General features: G+C 42.7%; 1 protein-coding gene and 1 long non-coding RNA gene across 7 annotated transcripts in view; one reads left to right on the forward strand and one right to left on the reverse strand.

Annotated features, from left to right (window-relative positions):
* RBM47 (RNA binding motif protein 47) overlaps positions 1-25029 on the reverse strand; it is a 77142-nt gene that overhangs the window by 31168 nt on the left and 20945 nt on the right. Inside the window, exon 1 of one of the 6 annotated variants that reach the window (XM_017744596.1) lies at positions 10901-10978. The exons of the other annotated variants lie outside the window; for them this stretch is intronic. The gene's annotated coding sequence lies outside the window, so the exon portion shown is untranslated. Of the gene's footprint in view, positions 1-10900; positions 10979-25029 lie in introns of those variants that run through there. 6 annotated transcript variants of the gene reach the window in all.
* LOC108449155 lies at positions 11111-23581 on the forward strand. Its single transcript, XR_001865288.1, has 4 exons — positions 11111-11262; positions 14564-15171; positions 19557-19748; positions 21553-23581. It is a non-coding gene; the product is annotated as an uncharacterized LOC108449155 (long non-coding RNA).

A 25029-nucleotide genomic window follows, 5' to 3' on the forward strand; every position in this document is an offset into this window, starting at 1 on the left:
TCAGCCTGCTATAATGATTTTTAATCCTCCAGTCTTTATCTGTCAAATTCATACTGAAGTAAGTAGGAACTGAGCATGCTCAAGAGCCTTTGAAGACCATATGGGAGCATAGATACTGGTCTTAGGAGGTCTGACTTTAATTATTCATGTCTTAAAACAACAACATATAAAAAAACGAGTTCTGTCTTTCAAACACAACTTTAATCACTATATTGCCCAGGTCACAATAACTTTGTCTAAAAAAGTACACAGTTACATTCTAACCCAGAGTAACAATCCATTTTCTGAGACTGTGCTGCATTTTATTTCACTAAACATATAACATTTTTTAATTAAACGACCTAAAGAAACATATTCAGGAAGACCTGACCTTATAATGAAACAAGGAAGAAACATCTAGGACAGATAGAAATCTGAAGAGTAGATTATATCTTCTGTAAAGATGTATAAGGGAACAATCCCACTGCTTGTCTGCCTGTTGGTTTGGAAACCCCTGAGAGCTAATGTACTGCACACTACTGTGCCTTTATTTCAGCAAAGGGAAAACACAGTTTATTTATTATCCCATTATAGGGCTTTGTTTCTGACATCCTTACACTCAAAAGCAGCAAAAGCACCAAAACAACGTACTGTTTAATATCAAACAATACTCTTGTTTCTCATCAGAACAGGGAAGTCAGTGCTTCCTTGGCTGCACAGCCAGAATGAATATAATTATACATTTAGACTGGGATTATCAAAGAAAATAAGGAACAGCATGAAAGCAGGGCAAATTTATGATGGGAGCAAAGGGAATCTATCACTACCTGTTAGGAATTTCTCTAAGTGCCTGTCAAGATGAGAGCACAATGCTTTATAAAGCTCAGTGTCAGTTCTTAGCTCAGAAAAAGGAACCAACACCTGGAGATGTGGCATGGGGCAAAGGAATGTGTTGCATTTCAGTGCAGAGTTGCACACAAGAGCCCTGCCTTTTGTAAGTGGGGTAGAGGTTACTGCTGGGGTCTCACAACTCAGATAGATTCCCTGCCCTGCTTTGCAGCAGTTCTTTCTCTTGGATTGGACCATAAATTGCATTCTGGACATGAATGTTCAATTGAATCAAGGTTCTTAAAAGAACTTTTTTGTTTCTAATCATGTATGCTCTGCACCAAAGCTGTGTTTAAAAAATTCTCAAGACGCCATAACATAAGCACATAACTTTTACTAAGCTCTTGTCTCTTGAGGAGGAGCTGCAGAAACTCCCTTCTGAATGAGAATCACTTTTACTCCTAGGAGGAGATTCCTGATGGAGGAATGGAGGAAGGACTGGCCCACTGCCTGTGCTGCACCTCCATTTGACCTGTGAGACAGCAGGGGATGGTACACGTGTTCTGTCCATTCCCAGCCGGTGAAACCCTCTGCTCACTTTGATTCCTGGAGCAGCTCCGGGCAGTCCCATGCCTTCTGCACATCAGCACTGTGGGATAGCTCAGTTCTCCAGGTTGTTCTCTGTCCTGGTCTGCTGAGCATCCACACGGCATCAGTGCTCGCTTTTGGGTCCTCTTTTAGAGAGAATCAACCTGTTCTTCCTGACCAAAGTCCAAATGTGGCTCCAGGGACAGATAAAATGGATTAGCTAGTGCCAGGAATGGTTGCCTAGGCTGAAGCAGCAGAATCTTCCAAGAGGATTGCTGCACTCACAGGCAACAATGTGTGACCCTATGCTGTGGTCAAACTCACACCTTCAGTTTCATGATACCCCTCTGCTATACTTCAAGAGCTGACAGAAAACAAAAAGCATATGAGAAATTATAATTATGCCTTAGAACTAGGAGGGTCATCACCGGTACTAGAGAAGACATGGGGCACCTGTTATGTGGATAAGCCAGCCTGCTCCAGAGAAGTTAGCAGACCGCCTCTAGCTTCTGATATAACTAATAAACTGATACTAATTTAAATTAATAAACTGTCTGCTACCTACTTTTATTTTCCTTAAGCAACACAGCATAGTGAGTAAATATAAGTGAAAACTGCTGGTTACAAAAGTTACTCTAAACAAAAACAATGGCTAGTAGGCAAAATAAATCCAGAAATCTGAGGTGCAAGATGCACATGCTTGGTGTCATACCCGCAAATGACTTTCTGTGATTCTACTGATACCTGCCAGGAAAAACCTACCCTGGGGTCAGGTGAGGCAGAATTTATTTTCCTTTTGGTTTCTCAGAAGTGGAGTAGTTGTATGAAATGTGGGCCTATAATTAAAAGGTTATTTCATTTATAAATGTGCAGAAACTTGCATCTAGCATTGGACCACTTTGAGGATGCTGCAAACATCCCTGTGTCTGCCCCCCTCTCATAGGCATTTGCAGTGCAAGTGGTTAAAAAAATCCCTACGCAGATGGAAAAGGCATCTTCCCCTGGGAAGAGACAGGCAAGCAGAGCAGAGAGAGGCACATCATGGCACAGCCTGCTGCTGAGAGCCTTAAATCACCAAACAACAGGAATGAAATACTTTGCCATTACACCCAAGTTGCACAGAAAGCATCCCACTGCTAGCAGGTGAGAGGGAAAACCATATTTCACAACCACATTTCAGCAAGGGGGTCATGCATTGAAGATGAGAGGCTGTGCAAAAGAAACAGGCTGCTTTTAAAAGTCAAGCCCAATGCTTGTAGAAAACCTTTTAAAATGTAGCTGCCAGCACAGATATATTTATGGGTCTATTCAGCCTGTGAGTAGCTGGCTCATAGAACTTGAGTGCAAGTGATGATTTAGCATCATGACCCAAGCAAGAAACTGGAACACTCCAGAAACTACTTTGGCAAGGGTCCATTTAATGAGTCAGAGTGTCCTGTTATCTGGTGTCATGTTTTAACATGGGGGGAGCTATTTTAATTGCTGTATAATAATCTGAGAAGCTGCAAAGAGTTGAATGCTTCCCCATTCAGTACCTGCCCACTCAACATCCATCATGGTTGTGCACTGTGTCTTCCTCTGCAAGGCAAAACTGCTGTCTCTCCACAGTACCTATCTGGTCATGGACCAGGGTATGGAGTCACCATGAACATGCCCTCCAGACAGCTGGGACTGTGACCTAAACTGCAGCTCTCTTGTCCTTTCCTGTGAATTTTCCTTGCTTTTATGGCTGGGGAAGGGTCCCATCTTCCTGGTATTTGTGTCTGTTCTTTTTCACATGAGCAGCCAGAGGAATAAATGAGAAATAGAGGGTGTTCAGGAATCAGAAATAAATCCTATTTGAAAGCTGAAGAGATGATCCAGATGGGTACATTTGTTCTGGTGATGGTTTTCATAAAAAAAAAACACCTCCCAGCCTCTTTACTCAATCCCACATTAATTTTTGAAAAAACCCCTAGCAAGACCCAAATATTTGACTCTATCGATCTCTTACTGATAGAGCTGACAGGAGACTTATAGACACTATAAATTAACTATATGACTAAAAACTGCCAGTCCCAGATATTTTTATAAGCAAACAGGAAAATCTATAGTGTGTAAGAGAACCACCAATGTAATACGTGAACCTGAGGTCTCAAAAAGCTGCCCTCGCAGCTGAAAATATTTAACATTTGTAAAGTTGCTTAATTTTAAAAAATAGCATATTTTTTGATCAGATGAAAGTTAGATCTGGACTGGCCAAACGCCAGTTGCTGAGCTGTGTGCAAAGGCTTTTCTGTCAGGAATTGCCATCATCTCTAATACCAAAACTGCACCTGCAGATATAGGAGTATTGAGTATTAACTGCCTTCCAGAGTCAAGGTGATCAGAGGGATTAAAGAGGAGGAGCAGAGGGACTTGCTTGCACATCTGTTTGTCAGGTCCTTGCGTATGCCCCCCTTACACAAACTCGCAGATCTTGCATGCTAACAGTCTGAAGGACACAAACCAGAGATGTTTCCAGTGCCTGCTGTCTTGACACAGAAACTAATCTACAAGATAGAATAATCCTTTTTTAAAAATTGTTTGCAGCTCACTCACAGAAACATAACATTAACTAATTTACATAATTACAGCTCTGGAAAACCCGAGTTTAAACAAAACAGCAAACTCCCTGGAACTGGATTGGACAAGCAGAAAAAAAAAAAGAGAAAGACACAGATCCTATCTCCCATAGCTTGGCATGTTAGCACAACTCTATTCCAAAACCTGACTTTCTAAAAAACCTGTAAAGATTTGACTTCTTGAAAATAACCTCCCTTCCCCACCTTTATGGTATATTCAAGAACAAAACAATCAGGCCTCAAAGTTCAGCACCATTATAAAATTAAGTGCCAGTTAATAACTTGCCAAGGAGAGCAATTATGGACTCTGGACACAAAGTCTAATGAGGTCTCTGGAGTGTCGTACATACCCAGGGCTAATGGAGATCTGCACCATGAAGTTCTGCTATGGTGTGCTAGCACAGAGTCCCTTCACTTCATCAGGTAGGAGTTAAAGAAGGCTGCTCATCTCCATAAAGAAAGAGAGGGAAGAATTCATGAAAGCATGAGTTTACCAGTTTCACAGTTGTCCATCAGAAGTCCTAAAATTTGACTAAGAATGATTATTATGCGTGTTTTTGAGATAATTCCTTCTTGACCTGTTTTTAACCTAATTCTTTAGTTTTCCACAAAACAAAGCTCTAATTAGACTCCTGATGCAGCAAAATATCTAAGTAAATGAAAACAGTTTAAGTCTCATCACATTAACACAATTACTCTGGCTCTAGAGCTACACATGTGCTGTTGGGGGTGGACCCTCCCTGCATCTCCCAAAATGTAGCCAGAGGTCTCAGTAAACTTCCTACAGCTGTGGTTAATGAACAGAAGAGTTTTCACTGTCTTTTCACGCTGCCCTAAAGACACTCCCAAGTAATTCAACAATTTCTTTATTGAAACTTCCTTGTTTAAATGCAAATGAAGAGCAGAGCTGAGCCTACAGTGTTGAATGAACATAAATTGAAATGCCTTAACCGGATTTAATTTCCATGCCTTCCCTCCTTTCTTCTGTAGGGAAGCTGTGTCATAATGAAGTTTAAAAGAAATCTCTCTATGTATCCTGTTTCTGTTTACAGAGAGCTGCTCACCTTTCCATTTGCCATTTTAAAAGCCAACTAAAAAGAAACACATTCTTCATCAAAACATATCCTTTACACCTGTGCAGAAAGCAGTCACTTTGAAAAATGCTCAGTTGCAGACATGTACATTATTCCAGTTACTGAGAGTCATAGCATTTGTACCCAACATCAACACTAACTTCCCATTTACATCAAAATATTCTGCAGCACAAAATAGAGTACTACTAGAGTGAAAAACTTAGCATATTCAGTACCATATTCAACAGCTGTGCATGACTCTAGTTCTAATTTGGGCTATCTGTAATTATGGTGATAGTACAGAATCACAGTGGTGATTTTCACTCTGGCTGATCAGAAAGAAATTTTCTTCAGCCTCATTGGAGCAACTGCACAAAATGGATCAGGAGGGTCTTTGTTGAATGTGGTCCAGGGTGAAACCCCATCAGGGCTTTGAGGAAGAGGACTGTAGGCTGTTGAGCCTGTCAAAATAGATTTCCACTGGATGTACAGACCATTCCCCTTATCTCCAGATGGTGGAAAGGAGGAACCTTTCGCCTGTTGTCAAGAAGACAGGCTTGTTAGGCCCTTTATATTGCTCCTCAGCACTCTAGTCCTGGATTTCCAGCCAAATGACACCTTTCTGCTATGGGGTGTGATATACCCCTGAAACAGGCATCACTTCTGAAGTCCAGGCATCAGCCCATCTTACTGCTCCCCCCCTCTCTTCTCCCACCACTTTCCCTGTTTTTTTCTGTGACATTCTATGGAATTCTGTGAAATTATATGGAATTTTTTCTCAAGCTTGTCCTGATACACCAGGTGTCCAGAGCCCTCTTCCTGCCTTTGAGCCTTCTCTCAAACGAGGGCAGCAGGGTTCCCCCCTGCCCACCACTATATCAAGTCCTCTCCACAGAGATCTCTGGGATCGGTGGTGCTCATTTGGATAGATGTGCTTGATCATCTCACACTCTCCCCTTTGATACTGGTTTTGCAGCCACTGTGGTATGATAATGACTGTATTTACAGCATTACACAATTTCAAACAGTGTTCTCTTTGCTAAGAGATTCCTACCTGACTGCTGAGGCAGAGCTAAGCTTTGCGCTTCTATACCGATTGACAAGAAGTTTTAAATAAAAATGTTGTGCAGATGAAAAGATAGGAATATATGGAATGTCCATAGGCACATCCTACCAATTTTTTGGTACTACAGCCTGTTTTTCCCTGGAAATCCATTCAGAACTATCCTTGATGTTATGTCCATATAACAGCCCAGGCAGGCACTGCCCTTTCAGATTTACTCATAGGCACAGCCTGATGATGAAGCCCCTTCAGTATGTAGGATGTAATGGCAATGTAGGTCCCCAAGATAAAGTTAGCAGGTATAAATCTGCTACCAGAAGAGGAGGGTTGGCAGAATCAAGATTTTATCTGTTATTCCCATTGATTAACACCAACGGACCAAGTAATCCTGTTAAATTCATCCTGAAGATGCCTATCCATGAACTTTCTATTGACAAGTCCTTAGTTTCAGCTTTATAAAGTTGTCTGCCCACAAAGAGCTAAATACAGGTGTAGTTTTATCATCTCTGGGAACCATTCAAGTGGAAGAGCTTCATGATAGAGTGGCCACTACTTGGAGAAGCATTAACAAAAGTGCCATAAACCAGGGTGGCAAAAGCTATTTCTGTGCATTACAGAATGTTTACATAGCAATGCTCCTTTCAAAGCATCCCAAATTTTTCAGGTGAAAGTATTCTGTTCCGTAAAGCTTAGCATGATGCCAGCTAACAGTTTGTTTAAGGGCTGTTGTGGGGGCTGCTTCCAGTTGCAGTAACAGAGACTTCCCAGAGGAAAGAAGATAAGAGAAAGATGTGCATTTTTTCTGGAGACCTTGCTACATTGCTGCTATAGTGCCACAGCATTTGTCTGATAATATCTTTGCAGGAGGTAGGAAGGACTGGAATAGTGACTGTTTTCTGCAGTTCTTCCAAAGGGATGAGAAGTTAGTAGAGGCTGACTCTTCACTCAAAAACCAAAAAGCTTTGGTTTGAACAATGCATTTTCATTTTTAATCCAAATACTCATTAGATGCAAGAGATGCAATCTGACCACCTCTCAAACTTGTTTCTATCAAAATACAAAGGTTAAATGCCACTATGGCACTTTTGCTCAGTGTCTTTTTGCTTCTCACTCTTATAGCCTGGGAGATGCAGGAAGAAGAGCTGTAAATCCGTGAGTCAGAATACTGTAGTATGAGAAGTAAGCCTTTGTTCAGTTCAGCCATTAAAAAACCATCTATGCACAATTATTTGTTATTACTTCTACTTCTGCCTTCCAATGTGCAAGCAAATGGTGTTTGATATTGACAGTTGTTTAATGCTGGAACTAAAGGGAAACATTGTGGCCCAGCACCAGGGAGGGGAAGGCAGAACTGCCATTCATTTGGATAGACATGCTTAATCATCAACTATATAATGCACTCTGATCTGCGCAACATCTGACTTCTGAGGAGAGAAAAGTTCTGAAAGTTATTACAGGAAGCACAAATTGCATAAAGAAATATTATCATTGAAAGCACACATTGCAAAGAAGGAAAAACTAAATCAAGATCTAAGCACTCATTTCTCATTGGCACCATTGGGAACCACATTTACATGCATGCAGCACAAAATAATTTTTGCAATTAAAATAATTAAAGTTACTTCATTTTATAGAAATTATATTTCACATTCAGCTGCAATTCATAGGTTAACCTTGTGTTATTTTAGCAAAATTGAAAAGCTGGGGTTTCAACGCATCACTAGTACTTCTGTTCAGCTAGAAATGTGCAAAGGTAAGTTTGCTTGTCTCTAATCACTGTCTTTAATGTTTGCATTTTACTTGATAATTTTATTCACTGCAACAGAAAGAGGAAAGTCAGCTTACTGTCTCAAAAATATGCTTCTGCAATTGGCTCTGAAAAAGTAAATAGTTTCCCTCAGAGAACTCTTACTCCTATAAAAGATAAAATTCCCCAGTAAGATTTACACGTCTGCCTTAAGGAAATAAACTACTGAAATGCCAGCATTTTAAATTGCTCCATAAGCAACACAAAGTTTTTCTGGTCACGTGGGTGGTGTACAAGTAGACCTCTATAGACAATGTTGTCCAGTATTTAAAAAGAAAAGCCAGGAGCTTTTCTTCATAGAAGGAAAGAGTCATCTGCCAGAGACTGCAGAGCTCTTGCTCTTCTGTGTCAAGCCCAAAGCATCTGCAGTGGCCTTACTCAGCTGCCATGTGGCTGCTCTGTCAGTGGGAAAAAACAGTAATAATTGGGGTAGGCTCTTAACCAAAGAGGTCCAGCACAGCAGGACACAAATTACCCATCTGATACAGGTGATTTGTTGTTAACATCTCTGTGATCTTTGGGGAATCTCACCAGTGGTGTGAAAGGTGCTACACAAACAAGTTCAGTAAGCCACTGGAACAAGCGCTCAAGTGCAGGAGGTCACTGAAAGCAGGGCCTGGATGCTCCTCTTGGCACCCTCCCAGTGACAACCCTGTCACCCACCCACAAAGAGCAGGGACTGAGGCTATTCCAGCCTCTGAAAAGGGCACTGCTCACCTTGTGGGGCCCTGGCAAGCACGGGCAAGCTGGGAAATCCTGATATTTTCTGGGGAGGAGACAACAGAGTTTTGCAATGCCCATTCTGCAATCCTGGTTGCGTGAGGGTTTTTGTTTCACAGGGTTTCTTTCTTTGCCATTCAAATATCTGGACCTTCCATTGAGAGCATAATTCCCAAAGTATCTGAAGAGGTCATTCCCATTTAATATAGCCCTTTAACATGACAATTTCTGGCTCAAATATAAATTGGAAATTTAAAATAGAATCACTATGCTAACTTAGTGGGATCCAGGACATTTTATTTCATATCGGTCTAGCATTAATGCCCATGTCACTGCTCTTAGGGGTGAAAAGAGACTTGTTTTTAACGAGCAACTCTATAACTAGCTCAGTCTAAACCCTAGTCTCAGTCTTTTTTGCCTTGTATATCCAGAAAAAGACTTTGCAAACCAGATTGTCCTCGTGATCCCTGAACAGCCCTGCTCCTTTCAGTCTATGTACACAGGTTTAGCCAACTGAAACTTGGTAAACAGCTGTGCTGAAAACCAAGCACAGGGGATAAAACTGGTTTGCTTCATTTTAGCATGCAATAATATGTTACTATTTACTGAAACAATTTAAATTGTTCATAATTTACAGATGGTTATGGCTCCCTTATCCTGAAACTTGTCTCAAACAGGACTTAAAGACTGAAGAGATTTTGTCAACTGCCTTATTCCTTCCATTTAAGCCAAGTAATCTCCTTTATAGTCACCAGCTAGAACCGTATCTTTGCATGAAAACAGACAAGATAATATTGTCATCACTGTCTTTTGTTTTAGATATTTATTTTAAAGAATTCAGTCTCTGTGAACTCTCAGATAAGATTTTACCACTTTTTTTAGTTACTGCAAAAGAAACATTTACATCAGTCCAACTTACTGTCAAATACTGCTCCTGGGAGGAGAGGGCAAGAATCCCACAACACTGTGACACAGATGAAAAGGTTTCAATCATAGTCATAGTTTATGTCTACAAATTCACCAACAGACGGAGATTATGATGCAGCCTTTACCAAAATTTTTACTGAACTATATTTCAATCCTTGAAAGCAGCCATTTCTGGGAATCCAGTTGCTTTGTTCTCCAGCAACTTTTCCTTGCACTTTGCTCTAGGAGTTTTAGTACTGCTAAGAGTTGGAGCCACACTTAGACTACTTTTAATAAAACAAATGTGTTACCATGCTTCACTACAACTTAACACCACAGAGCATGTACTGCACATAAATATCATGTCGTGTTCAAGCCCAGCTAGAAAACACACCAAGAAAATCTCTGTCACATCAGGGAGGCTTTAAACATGAAGCAAGCACAGCCAGGACCAGACACTGATAAACTGGAAGCAACAGGTTCTTTTTTAAAAAAATCTCTTGCATTTTGTTTTGCACTGACGATAAATCATGAATACTGACAACGTCATTCACTTCACACCAAGCCCTTTTCAGGATTATTTGACAGTTGCCTGGGGTGCAAAAAGTAATTTTTGAGAAGTCACGATAGGCACTTTTACAAAGACATATCTAGATCAGCAAAGCACACGTGGAGGATGGTTCCTGCATGAATGAGTCAGTTTCCACTGGTTGGCAGAAACTTTCAGTCACTGAGCAAAACTGAAACAATTATTTGAATGTATTCATCTTCACCTCTCTGAGTGGCATATGCATACTAGGAACTTAAATCCTGGCATTTTTTCTGTGTCTGCTGTCCGTGTTCCATGTTCCAAGGAACGTGGAAATAATCTTGAAAAAATTAGTCACTTTGTCTATTTTTGCAAAGCTCGTTCAAAAATCATCAAGTATTTTTCAGTGTGAGTCACTGCCCACATCCCTGTTGCAATAATTGGATTACACATTTTCATTAAAATCTCTGACTCTTGTTCCTACTCTTCAGCTAGAAGACGAGCAGAAGCCAGGTTTGAGTTTTATTAGAAGACAATGAAGTTTTCATATGCAATTATGCACTAATTTTGCTTATTTGAAAATACAATAAAATCCAAAACAACTAGCTAATCAAGCGTGGGTTAACCAACCCATGCTCTAGATGACACCATTCAGCCAACTACGGCTGATAAAAGCAAACTGCAAAATAACAAGGCTAACTCCTCTTCCTACTTCCAGGGAGAAGAGCTTTGGCAAACCGTATAACCCAGCACCATTGCCCTTCTGCCTTTCAAGGCTGGAAAAATGAAAGTGGAAAGCAGCACCTGGGGAGAAGCTGGTGTGTTCCCGTGGGCGCTGGCTGCCTCGCTGCCTGCCTGCCTGCCTGCCTGGGCAGCCCTGCGCCTCCACCGCCTCGTCCGCCTGCTCTGGTCAATGTTTTACCAGGCTGTGAACAACCTGTGTCCCACCCTCCCGGCAAACATCTGTGGGAGAAGGCAGTGCCGGGGCCACGGGGGCAGAGCTAGTGCTGGAAAGGTCGCTCCTCTTCTACCTGCCCTGTTCTCCACAGGGAAAACAAAGCACTCAAGAAAAGGGAAACGTGCTAAGAGGGGGATCTAGGGAAAGCATGTCATGACGGGGAAAAAAAGGTACATGAGTGGTGCTATTAATAGGTAATTTGTGGCAGGTAAGTCATGATAACCTTTCTCTGTACTGTTCTAAGATTGCAGGCAAGCCTAGGCGTGCCTTGCCGAGAGCTGAGAGGGAATGCTTAATTTGTGGGAGTACATAAATTTCCAAGTAAGTCTTTGGCATAAGAGAGCAGTCATTCAAATGACAGCTAAACCTCCAAAATCATAACAAAAAGACCTGAGCTGCGTGATGAAATAATGCAAAGGGAGCCTGAACACGAAGACGGGGAAGAAGCAGCCAAGGCGATCTGCAACACCTTGCTCTACTCCCGTGTCTCGGCTTTTTCAGGAGTGCCTCAGAGTTAAAGCTCTACCTGTGCTAAACAGAGGTTGCCTGTTCTCAGGAAGTTAACAATTACAAGCAGAGGGCAGGTGAAATGGGCTGGCAACTGAGCACAGTGCTGATAAGGTGACACTGCTGCTCCCTGAGGAGGAAAGGGTAGCTGCTGAACTTGGGAAGCACCCAGAGGCTGGGACTCAACATGGAGTGGCTGCTTCCCACATGGGAGATTTATTTTGGACCTGGTACACAGGTATTTGCTCATGGAGGAGCAATGGGAAAATCTAGGCTACATTGTATGTTCTGGTTTTGTGATACTGCCTTGTCTGCCACAGGATTTCAATCCTGGTTTGTGGAAGAACAATTAATTTTGTCTAATTTGGATCCCCAGCTTAAACAGTATGTATTTTAATGCACATATTTAGGGAGAAAATCTACACCACAGCTGCTCCAGCTAGACAGATTAGCTGCTAAGACCTGCCACATAGTGTAACAATGACCACTGTGGTGGGGTCCATTTGATGGGGTTGCTGTTGATCTGGATCTTGTATGGCCTTGCACAGGGTTGGGGATGTCCATACCCAGTGATGCTGGGCTGAGGGACACCAGCTGAGTCTGGTCAGGTTGGAGAGGCACTCTCTGCCTGCTGGGTACAGTGCTGTATGTGTATTCACAGGTGGCCAGCAGCACAGCTCCGTGCAGCTCAACATCTTGCATGCACAGGTGACGCTTGCTTCAGCAATGGGCTGTGGCTTGACTCAAGCAGATGTGTCACTGGAATCAGGAGTGCCTTCCCTGAGCCAGGACTCCTCAGGGCCCGGGGCCCAGGGCAAGCCTGCAGGGGCTGATGGATGGCAACTTGCTGCAGCAATATGAGCCCTGTGGCTACAGCCTATACCAGATGCCCAGTGTGCCCAATGCACACAACCCTGCTCAGCTCTCCAAGGTCCATTTGCTCTGGGTGCTTTCAGGTGTGTTGCTCTCTCCTGCCGGTCTGCATTCCCCTCCCCTCCCATTTTGCATGGAAAAGGAGAGGCAGAAGGGGAATGTTTCACACATCTGGTACTGTGCCACCATGGCAGCAGCCTGCTGCTGTGATTGCCTGCTAGGATGGTTCTTTACTGGGAATGGGCAGGATTGCTGGCATGTTTAGAAAAGGCATATGGGCTTCCCTACAGCTGCTAGACACAATCCTGCTGCTGTGGGACAACCTGCAAGACTGATCAGTATCTTTTGCATAAACCTCATGAATTCCCAACATCAGCTTGTATACCCTCTGGATGAAAATCCCCCACAGCTGCTTTACAGTGTCTGCTCCCAACGTGTGAGGAAAAGTTCGATAATTGTGCAGGGGGGGAGGGAGCCATCTTCTGCCAGCTTCTCAGGCTGTGTCTAAGCCACACCATGTTAACCCCTTGGTGCCTTCCTGCTACCCCAGTAGAAGTAAAAACACCCTGCTATTTCACAGAGCTGCTTGGAGTCTCAGCTGTGGCTATCACCGCTGAGACCCCCGGGCAGAAGGAGGGAGTTTATCTGAAAGAGCTCATCAGGCTTAAGACCCTGCCTAACCAGATTCAGGAAGCAGGAACTTCTTGTGGCAGTCTTGCTCCGCCTGGTAACGAATGCTGCTCCCAGAGAGGTGCACTAGATAGGCAAGGGAGGAGGTTCAGCCAAGCTGTTTCTCTCTTCAGTTTGGATAAGGACCCCATTCAAGATCTCTCAGATTTTCCCAACAAAACCTGGTTGGAAAAGACCATGTTTCCATGAAAAGATTTGCTTTAGCCAGCTTGATGTTTCCTGGTTGCAGTAGCATTTCAGCAGAAGACTCTGGAGGAGAGCTGGCCACACATATTTGTCAGATATAGTTTTTACCACTGCTTTGTTCCATGTCATGGTCTTTGGTCTTTGGCAAGGTTGAAAACTGAGGCTGCAGTGGTGAGATTTGGAAGTAAAAGAGCGTCACACTTGTTAGGGAGCCAGCTCAAATTTAGTTTGCCTGGCAGCATAGGCAAGGTTACTGCCTGTTATGGGAAGGTTGTACAAATACTCAATTTTCCACAGTGCTAACACTTCTACAAATCATGTTAGCCTGGTACAAGCCTAAGAGAGTCAAATAGTGTGCAGTATTGACAATCTGAGGCCAGAGGACTTCAAAGAAACTCAGTTATCTGTTGTAGCTGCCAGGTGTAGCTATCGCAGAAAAATGATGGCTCTACTACAGCACATCTAAAGTTGTATCATGTCACCCTGGGCAAACAGAGCAGTGGAAAATTTGATGGGTCCTCCCTCTAAATCTGCCCTTGTAGATTAGCTGATATAAAGCAACAGAAACCAAACATTTTTTTTGTTGTTGCACAAGAAATAAAAAACCCCTTCCCTGTATTGCCATCACCTTGAAAAAACTCAGTCTGTTATTCACACATTTTCCTCTCTCAGAGATAAGGTTTCCACAGGCTCAGAGAGAAGTGGATGCTTCTGAGGAGGTCAAGTCTGCCCTGGTGTCATCTGGTCCAAAGTGTGCTGCACCACGCTTTTGCAGATCACTGGGGGTGGACTTCTGATTAATGCATGGCTGACAGAAGGGACTGGGGCCCATGGAAACTTGGCATTTCAGTCTCTTTTCAGCATGCAACCTTTGTCACAGAGCACAGGTTTCAAGGGCAATGTAACACTTGCATATTTACTTACTGCAAACGGAGGAGGTGCCGGGTTGGACAGCCTACAGACTGTAAAGTCAAACATTAATTTAATACAGACACTGTATAACTTCAGACTGGCTTGGAGCAACTAATACATGGGGATATTAAAAGTGAAAAAGCACCTAAAATTCACAAGGCTCTATCAGTGAAACGCCAATTTACTTACAAATTGTTAGCAACCTTAACAACACAGAGACCAAACAACTAAACTAAAACATGGGAATCGGGTAACAGAGGGGAAATTTCTGTGAATCTTAAATGGGATTTAATTTTGTTCCAGTTCTCCTTCAACAGATGCATTTGTATTTCATCCTGCAGGGCAACACTTGCTTTGGAAAAGAGCACAGGCAGATCCAGAGGGCCTACTGCGGAGGCTTTGAGAACTTTCCATCCCCAGTAAAGAACCTGCATCTGAGCACACGGGGCTATTAAGAATATGTTTAGACTCATCCCTAAGCAACGTGTCGAAACCACCTCCCCAGGAAATACTGGTACAGCACTGATCTCCTCCGACAGGAGCTACATCCTCTCCTCAGGAGCAGAAGGACTAGCAACTACCTGCTGCTAAAAAACAAGTGAGAGGGGAAAAACAGTCCCTGTGAGCTGTGGAAGATCTTTATCACAGTAAAACAGCAGAGACCTGAAATATGAATTGAGACAGTTCTTTCAACAGTGGCCTGAATGCAGCACACATGAGGACACCTCTCCAGCTGTGGGTTTGATTGGGTGTCTGGGCTCTTGGAAATCCTACGTCGACATGCTAGCAGTTCAAGATCCAGAGTCCTGCCATACCTACTCATCCTTTTGGTCCGTAATATAGTATCTTGTGCTGAGCTTTCAGAGCAAAATGCCCTGTAGATATTCATCTATTGGAGGATGAGTCCTCAGCACCTGACAAAGCACTCCTCTGGATGATAAAAGAGATGGTAAAGAAACTATGAAACACTGCTGCTAGCTGATCCCAGAGCTGTTTGGCTAGTGGTTTCACTGGATAGGTGTTTCAGTCATCACTATGCCCTTGGAGGGAACAGACCTTGCAAAATACACAAGATATGTAAGAAAACTTGCTTGTGATTCATTCCCAAATGTCGATGGGAAAGAACATTTGCAAGCAGTTTCTTTAGAGCTGCTAGCAAAGAATGGGTAACACTGATACAAAGTCATATGTCAGACTAGAAAACACCCTACAAAAAGAGGCTTTTTTTCAAAAACCAACACATCTCACCTTTCTTGTTCACTCCCTTATTTGCAGCTTTTTTTTTTTCAAAAATAGTATTACAAAACATTATCGTCCAAAGCTTTCAGGGAGAATTGCCTATTTTTACTCTATCTTGTTTTGTAAGACCACACTATGCTAGTGATTTGGCAACTTCACACTGCGGACAAATATTTCAAAATATTCCCTTCTTCTGAACACAGAGCTGTTCAACCACTTTTACATGTATTGCTGCATTTCGTGATGCCACCCACAGTCACTCTTAGGAAAGGATCTGGGAAACTTAATGTTTTAAAATCAGAGATGTACATACCCCATGGGTTTTGATTTTAATGCAAAAGTCTCTCAGCTAAGGTGCTTCTGGGATTTGCTGATGGGAAAATTTTGTGTAAACAGGGAGAATCTCAGGCTGAGGCTTTGATGGTGCTGATTTAGTCAGGATCCTCACTGGACAGCTGGGAGGGGTATGTGTGGTCTGGATGCTTTAGCAACGTCCTCATCTTATCCCTGGACCTTTGTATTCACTTGTGGAGACCAGTTGCAGAGGAGAAAATGGACAGGTTGTCAGTGGTCTGGGAGGAGATGCCTTCAGGAGCACCTGTGGTGCCCGGACTACTTGGCAGGCACACCTGCCCTGGCAGCCATTGGGATGGCACTGGGTGCAGGTAGCAGTGTCTGTAGGGCATTGGTGTGTAGGGACCATGACATTAATTTATTTATTATCTATTATCTATCCTTATGTCAAGATCTATTAGGTTTTAAAATGCTTTGTGAGAGCTGACTGGACATGTGGAGCTCTAAAAAGTGAGAATTTTTAATAAAAGAGAATACACGTGTTGCTAACAATACATTAATTCTACTTTCTTGGGCGCTAACATTGGAACTGAAACTAGTCTGTAGCCATTTTGGTGTTGAGCATTCTTCTTACAATGTCCTTAGCACCTTATGTTAAATTTGGTGAAATATTTGCTCTCAAATTCAGTTCCCAACATTTGATGACAAGAAACACCTTCATTAGACTCTGCAAGTGCAGCTAGTTGGCTTGAATGAACCCCAGGAGACAAGTAATGTTTCTAATTTAAAATAACACTTAAGAAGATAATACATACAGAGATTTTATAGCTAAATGGAAAAGAATGGGTCTGAATCAGCCTTTCCAGAACATACTGCCAAGATGATGAATGAAATATTTTTATTCTCATTTGCTTTACTCAAAATCTCAGGAGATATTGATACAGATCTCTGTGAAGCCAGTTCCTGAGGACTGTATTTATGTATTTGGAAGCTATTATGTACTTAATTATCTCCATGCAGCCCAAAAGTTCCCAAAGCTTCAGTACACAGATGCCTTTCACAGTATACCCACCTCATCATCAAATTCAAGGCGCAAGAAAAAACATTTGTAGATGAGTGGGATGAAGATCTGAAGGTTGAACACACAGTGGACCTCCTGCTTTGTGGTTTTCCTATCCTCTGCCTGTAAGAGGTGTCTGGCTGCCTCTCACTCCTCTCTTTTGGTGGAACCCAGTGAAGAGTTCCTGCCTAGAAATAGCAGAATGGCTAAGCCACAGCTGGAGGTAGATGGGTTACCACAAAAACACGAGTTAGTTGAGGATGCCAAGGACAGAGTGCGTGACTTGAGAATTGTCTGAAAGGAAGTTAAGAGAAAATCATGGAGATAGACATGTTCAGGAGGAACAGGATATTGGGAACTGCTTACAGGGCGAGTGACAGATACAGAGGAAGGTGGGATAGAGTTGGAAGGCATCTTGTGGGTGGAAGAGATAAGAGGAAATCCACAGTTTCTGAAGGGAAAAAAAATAGGATGGGGCAACCCAGCTGCTGGAGTGAAGTAAGTTGTTTTGGAGGAACAGCTGATGAGACATAGTAATGCTTGTGAGAAGGGAGAAAATGAGGGTTGAATTGGAAAGAGGAAGTAGTAAATACAGGATGTACAGACAATGGCTCTGAAGGAGTGCATGTGAGTCAGGCAAAATAATAGCGTACTGGAAGAACATAACCAAAATGACATCTAGTCCCTGGGTGAAGGAAGAATTGGTGGGTAGTGTGCTTTCAAGCCATGCATCTGGCAGCACTGTACAGGGTGCTGGAAGCCACACTGCTCAAAGGCTGAAGAAATGGAGTCCATCTAGAGAGAGAAATGGAAAAGAGTCAGAGGGGACAGTGCAACGGCGCCCGACCACATTAGAACAGGGATATTAGGGACAAAATTCCTTGTCTGGTGGAGCTGGTCTTGGGACAGCTAGAAGGATGCAAACTATTCAAGAGGAAGTGGTGGGAAAACCAAGTGATGAGAGCTAAGAGGTTTAAAGATCAAAAAATAAATGGTCTATGGGCATCTGATCAGTTAGGGGGCATTTTTGTGACCAGGGTGAAGTCTTGCTTCGCTTTCATGAAGTCAAGCAAAGTAGTGAGGCTGAGAAGGCAGAAAGCTAACAGGGACATGGGACATTGAATGACAGTCACTGTGCTGAGAAATGAGAGATCATGGCAGCTGGAGAGAGCCTGAGGTGCAAAATTTTGGGAGGAAAACAATGGGGAGCAGCATGTCTGCAGGTGGTTGGCCGGGGGGAGGAAAGAGAGGTAATGTTGGGTGCAAGCTGCAGGGACTTGAGCTTGTTAACCCTTGTTAACAAACAGTGGTGAAGTGTCAGAAATGGACAGGTACTGTGGCTGGGGGCGGCGCTCTGCGGTCTGTCCGATGGGCCTCTGCCAAGGCAGCAGGGAGGACTGGGGAGGGCAGGGCCAGCTGCTGCCAGGGTGAAAGGAGGAGCAGGAACTGGAGGGGTAATGGTTGAGGAAGAAAAATGTAAACCTTTTTCCTGTTTATGATAAAAATACCCTCAAGCAGATTTTCACACTAATAAAAAATATTCATATAAAAGGCGCCTAGGAGAACCAGCAATACCCTCTCTACAATAGCTACATCACATGTGCAAACCAAATATGTTGCTAAACTTGTTTTTTTTCTATGTAAGGACTAAAACCAGATATCATTTCCTCCTATGCACACACAACCAGTAATAGTTTATGCTTGTAGAGTTCCCATCTATTGTATGAAAGCTGGAGAGCTGAGTAACACAATGTTCTGTACCAGAAAACTGCAGCATTTAGCCAGTCTATCAGTTCCCCAGAGTAATTTCATGGTATTTCTATTTTTTAAACCTTCCATTAACACTGAAAGTGGATTTGTTTTTCCATGCAAAGAAATGATTTAAGAGAAAATCTGTAATGACTACTCTGGCAAGCACATGGATGTATTTTCTGAGCTCAGTGGCAAATTGATCTTCAATCTGGCTGTCCTGAGGCAAGCAGCATGGCTAGTGAGAAAATCATGATTCAAGCTCCCAAGATACAAAATTAATCTTGCTCCTACTTAAGATTTTAGAATTTAAAAACCTTTCACCAGATTATGCAAAATTCACTTGATAGCATTTCATCTTAGGCAGACACTGTATTTTTGAGCTCTGTTCACTACTATGAAATCAGGAGCTGTTCTACACATGTATTTCAGTGAAAAAAGTGCTATCTACTTATAGGCACAGTCACAGATATTTGTGGTTGGCTGGGTCTCAGTCCAGCTGCCGGCTGCAATTCAGATTTGATACTTGGACTCAGTGTCTATCAAAACTGGAATTACACGTTGTACTCTCACTAATCTTTGCAAAAGATGGAGGGATTCTCAGGACCAGCTTGTTCGTGCAAGTATTCTGCTTAGAACAAAACTTCTCAGAGGACAACTAGGGCCAGATCTTATAATCCTAGAATTATAGAATCACAGAACAATTTGGGTTGGAAGGGACCTTCAAAGGACACCTAGTCCAGCGCCTTCAACGAACAGATACATCAACTTGATCAGGTTGGTCAGGCCCCTGTCCAACCTGAACTTGAACACTTGCAGGGATGAACCAAATAACATCTCTCTGGGCAAGATGTTCCAGAATTTTACCACCATCATCATAAAAAATTTCTTCTTTATACCTAGTCAGCATTTACCCTCTTACTTTAAAACCATTACCCTTATCCTATTGAACAGACCCTGCTAAAAATCTGTCCCTATCTTTCTCCCTTTAGCTACTGGAATGTGCTATAAGATCTCCCCAGAGCCTTCTCTTCTCGTGGGGGAACAACCTGAACTGTCAGATTTTCCTCACAGAAGAGGTGATCCAGCCTTCTGATCATCTTCGTGGCCCTCTTCTGGACTTGCTCCAACAGGTCAATGTTCTTCCTATGCTGAGACCTCCAGAGCTGGATGCAGAACTCCAGGTATGGTTTCATGGGAGTGGAGCAGAGAGGGAGCATCACCTCCCTCGGCCTGTTGGTCACATTTCTCTTGATGCAGCCCAGGCTGTGGTTGGCTCACTGGTCTTTGAGAGGACATTGCCAGTTCATGTCCAGCCTCTCATTCACCAGCACCCCCAAGTCCTTCTCCACAGAGCCATTCTCAATTCCTTCATCCCCCAGCCTGTCTTGAATACCAGGGGCTTCCCTGACCCAGGTGCAGCACTTGCACTTAGCCTTGTTGCTCCTCATGAGGTTCCCATGCGCCCACTTCTTGAGCTTGTCCTGGTCCCTCGGGATAGCATCCCATCCCTCAGGCATAAGAACTGCACGACTCAGCTTGGCACTGTCTGCAAATTGGCTGAGGGTGCACTCCTTGGCTTTTTGCTTCAAAACGGTCCCCTAAGCAGGGAGGATTTAAACACCTGAAATTATTTAATTTGATTCAGCCCAACTCCATTTATTCCACAAGGATATTGAAGGGCACTGAAGTTTTGCCTCTGTTGTGGACTTCTAGCTGGGTCATTTTTCTGGTACTGCACATCAGTCACAAAAAGCTACATTTTTTGCTGTTTTTTAAACAACAGAGTAATGTATGAAAATAGTCATCCAGAAATAACATAGAGAATACTAAATGGATGTCACAGACCACTGTGAAAGGAGATGACAAACTGTATTTTAATGATTACCAAGACTCTAAGCATCACCAGATTATGAGAAAGGTCATAAAAGATGCCTTAGTAAAGTTTGCTAGGCACAGTCTAAGAGCCACTCAATTTATCACCATCAAAATACCAAATTCTAAACCCAAACTGTTAGTGTCCCATCTCCAAGTGTGAGAATAGTGCTGCAAACCTGTTAGCAGGATTTTTCCATGATTGATTGTACTTTCCTTTTTTTTTTTTTTGCAATTTATCACCTGAATCTAGACTGAAACTTGATTGGTAGTTTGGAATAATCCTGAAGTATTCTGCAGTGATATTCAGTATTTCATGTTACAGCTACGTACTTGTGGGCTTTCAAATCCTCTTAATGGTGTACATTCCCTTAGCCTTTCCCTTGAAGGAATCCCAGTTCACTTGTTTTTCACGTGGTGCTTTCATCTCCTTTCATATACAGTCAGCTCTGAAGGAGAACACTGAAATGATTAAAGTCAGAAATTACAAAATAATACTTGGTTTCACTATGGTTACTGTGACCATTTTGAGTGATAGGATAGCCATTTATCTGATCTCACACATTAGTCAGATACTGGTTAAAAATGTAGGGATGGGAAACTGAGTATCTTGGCCACTTCTGAAGACTTTCTTCTTACTAAAGGACAATACTATCTCCAGACAAAGCGTACCACCAGCAGGCACCATTCATCATAGGACAAGTCAGAATGCTCTCATCCATTTAATTATTACAATTGAAAGAGGCTCCAGATCATGAAAAGTGTTTCCACACCATTTCACCCATTGCTTGGGCTGGCAGTGCGAACACAAGACTGCTCAAAAGTGAAGAACTGCAGAGCACGAGAGCAGGTCAAACACAACAAGGAGCAATGTCTCTGCTGTGTTTTGTTTGGGGCCAGCCAAGGCTGCTCAAAATTTCCTATTTGCCACTTATACTTGCTTCATTAGAAGTAATAAATGATCCTGCTAGACACTGGGTCTGTTTGAGCCAAGGCAAGAACTGCCATTGCAGCATCTTTCACAGAGATATGGCACATAGCCAGAGTGAGCCTGCCCTCTCAGCTGGCATCACCTCTGACCAGCCTCACTCCTCTCTGCATGCTCACTTCTAGGCTGGGGCACTGGTTCAAGAGCTGGACCTGAGAGCCTGCCACCAGGCATATCTCCTGTGATCCTCCCTCCACCCTCGCATTCACTCCCAGCATGGCCAGAAGGATGCTGGGAGAGCAGCCAGAGCTGGGGAGTGCCTGCCACCCTGCCTGGGCTGAGGTGTAACCCCAACACATCCAGGGGAAAGGTAAGGTGTTTCTTCACGAGAGGCCTCTCTCAGGAACGAAGGCAACGGCGTGTTGGAACACCGTCACTCCTAGATACAAACAAGTGAGGGCAACTCAGCCAATCTAAACAAACAAATAGAAGCACAGAGGGAGGAAAAATTGCACCTTTTGGGTTTGCTGCTATTCTTCATGTGCACATTTGACACTTAGATGTTATTACAATGGATGCCACGGTTCAGTTATTGATTGAGTCCAAGTTACTGAGCCCATTTCTTGTTCTTCACTGATGTCACTTTATTGATAGGTTGAACACAATTTCATTTGCTTGTGGCTAAGTAAATCATCAGTGAAAATCTTTATTTTCTTACAGTGCTAAACCCACTAAAAACATGAACCAGGCAGAGCATCAATGAATATAAGCTTGTGGGATCACACTGTGTATGAGCCTGAAATTCCAGACCATGAATCAGTCTGTGGACTGTGTGGCAGAGCCTGTAGTGATCCTTTGCACAAAAATGGATTAAGACTTGCCAAAACGTCACTCTTGTGAGTGTGTTAGTTGATGTTTTGGCTGTTAGCATCTTACTTATTGCACTCTTTTTTAAGGAATGGTAAATAAAATGGTAGAGTGTAGCTCCTTTGGTGTGCAGATCTCCCACCTGTGATGCTGTATCTCTGAGGGAAGAAGCAAAGGAGAGATGGATTTATAACCCCAGAGTTGTACTGAGGAATTGCCACTGTTAAAACCAAGTTCACTCCATCCCTGCACTACTCTTGATGGTGCTGGCTATCAGGAGCTCTGTAAGCTTCTGGACTTCTTCAGCCATTAAAGGTGCTGGTGGGTATTCCGAGGGAATTTATTTCTAGCAAGCAAACAGTCTAACATGTCCCATGCCCTGGATTAACCTCCCTTGAGTGGTGTATGGGATAAGCCAACGCAGGGAATCCATGTCTGTTTAGTTCTAGAGCTCTGTTCCTTCTATATGATAACTGGAAATGGAGGTAAGGGGGTTGTACCGTCCTAGTTCTGCTAAAATCCCTCTCTTGCCACCTGTAGGCCTATGTGAAGTAGTATATGTGAGGAAGGAAAGAAGATAAATTATGTTCCAGAGAAGGTGAGAGGAATTCTCATGGCCCCACTAGAAACACATTCAGGGCAAACTGATTTCTAGAAACTAAAATTTCTATTGATTTCATTCCAATTGAGTGAAGAAGGGAATGGTGGGACTATGACAGTCACTCAAAAAGGGGTTTCAGCCCTATCATGTTTTGGTGACATTCTTTTAGAAACCTGTGTCTCCAAGATCCTTTTTGCCTTGTGAATAAGATGCTGAAGGAGTATCCAAGATAAATGCCTGCATTTCTAACCTAAAGAAAAAATACCGTGCTCAGTCATGCAAATTCATGTATCAGTCAGAATCCACTGACATCCCTGGGATATCAGATCATGGTTTGACACAATTTCTTTTAATCTAACAAGTCCTCATTCTTTATTAGAACAAATTAGCACAGTTCCACTAGAGTCAAGGTAGTGATACTGCTTCAGAGGGCTTCACAGCAGAGCTTCAAGCAATATCAAGAATAAGTTGCTTTATCCCATCTGAAGCAAAACCTAGAAGTTATATAGCAGTTAATGCACCTCAAATAATGCATATACCATTTATAAAACTTTTATAAAAGCCTGTATTCCAGGCAGTACAGATATATACCTATATCAAAAAAGCCCATGTGAAAACATGCCTTAGCTCCCTGCAGCCACAGAAAAGAAGCTCACATCTTATGATGACATGCATCTGTGCACACATTTGACTCAATTCTCATGATTTTGTGTATATATGTGGGCACAAAAACTGCAGTACCCCTTTTTAAAAAAGTATTTGTAAATAAAAATTATTTATTATATTTTTAAAATTTTAGAATATTTATTTAAATAATTTTTTACAATTACTAAGCCATAGGAATATCAGAGTGGTTTTTTCTTATTTCATAATATATATTGCATGTACTTTGCCACATCGGCACTCAGATGACAAACCCACAAAACACAGTGGGCCAGAAACAGCTTGTCAGAGTTTCCCCTCCTCACAGCTTCAGAGTTTAAGGCAATGGAATTGCACTCATGTTTTTAACAAAGTGCTTATCTTTGTTGCAGTATAAGAGAGGGGGATAAATAATGGGTTTTTTTCCCTGGTAGTCTGAAGATAAGCAAGTTAATTTAAACTACTGAGTATAATGTTTCTTGCTATATGTTCTCAAGCACAAGGGCAATCCAAGTTTTGCTGTATTGCTGTGATGTGTGTTTTACTTATTTAGAGGACAAAGGAAGAACTTGGGGTCATTTGTTAATCCACAAACTTTTCAAAAGTTATTTTCGTTTCATAGAAGAGAGCACAGAGCTCAGTTCTGAGTCTTCCTATGCATAAAAAGAGGGACAAAGTGGGACAGAAGAGGCAGAGAAGAAGGTCCTCTTGGCTGGGGCAGTCTTGTCAGGCTAGTTTAACAGGGTTAAAAAACCATCCTAGCGTAAATAAATGGGAGCACTACAGCACATGGCTTCACAAAGCATAGCCTGCAACTTACTGGACCCCAGACAAAATACACCATCATGCAATGCTGCTCTGGCCACTGAGCCCTACTCCCATGTCTCCCCATGCATCTGGTAGCTATAGCCATGGTGTAGCTGAGGGAACGACCTGCTTCCCAGAGGTGCTCTGGCACCACTGCTCCCTGCAGTGCTCTCCCCTCCAGCTCAGGCACAGATGGGAAGACAGAGCACCTTGAACTCATCTACACATCAGAAAAGTTGTACACAATTGGCTCACAATTCAAATAAAAATATAAGAACAGTGTTATTATTTCAGACTTTTGGGGCTCTTGTAGCCCAGTAACCTGTCTGCAGCAGTGACCAAAAACCTGATCACAGCAGTGACCCTAGAAGAACAGCAAGAATAGGATGAACATAATTGATCTTTTCTGCAAGTCCTCTCCCCACCTCCAACCATTTTCAGCTCAGGGGGCTCCTCCAGACTGATCCAGTTTGCCCAGTGGTGGACCTCTCTTCCAAGTACTTGCCCAGTCTTCCTTTGAGTGTCTGAAAAAAATTCCTGCAACTGTCATACCCTTTGGTAAAGAGTTTCACAAATCCAGTATTTGCTGCATGAAGAAATATCTCCTTTTATTCTGAAAATGGGTCCTAAATTTTTGTCTAACAGTCACTACCTCTTGCATTGGGAGAGACTGTGAACAGCTCACCCCAAACCACCCACTTCATATCACCCTGGATTTTATAGACCTGAATCAAAGAAACCCCCA

The sequence above is a fragment of the Corvus brachyrhynchos genome, unplaced genomic scaffold (genome assembly GCF_000691975.1).
Source record: "Corvus brachyrhynchos isolate BGI_N302 unplaced genomic scaffold, ASM69197v1 scaffold17, whole genome shotgun sequence".
NCBI lineage: Eukaryota > Metazoa > Chordata > Aves > Passeriformes > Corvidae > Corvus > Corvus brachyrhynchos.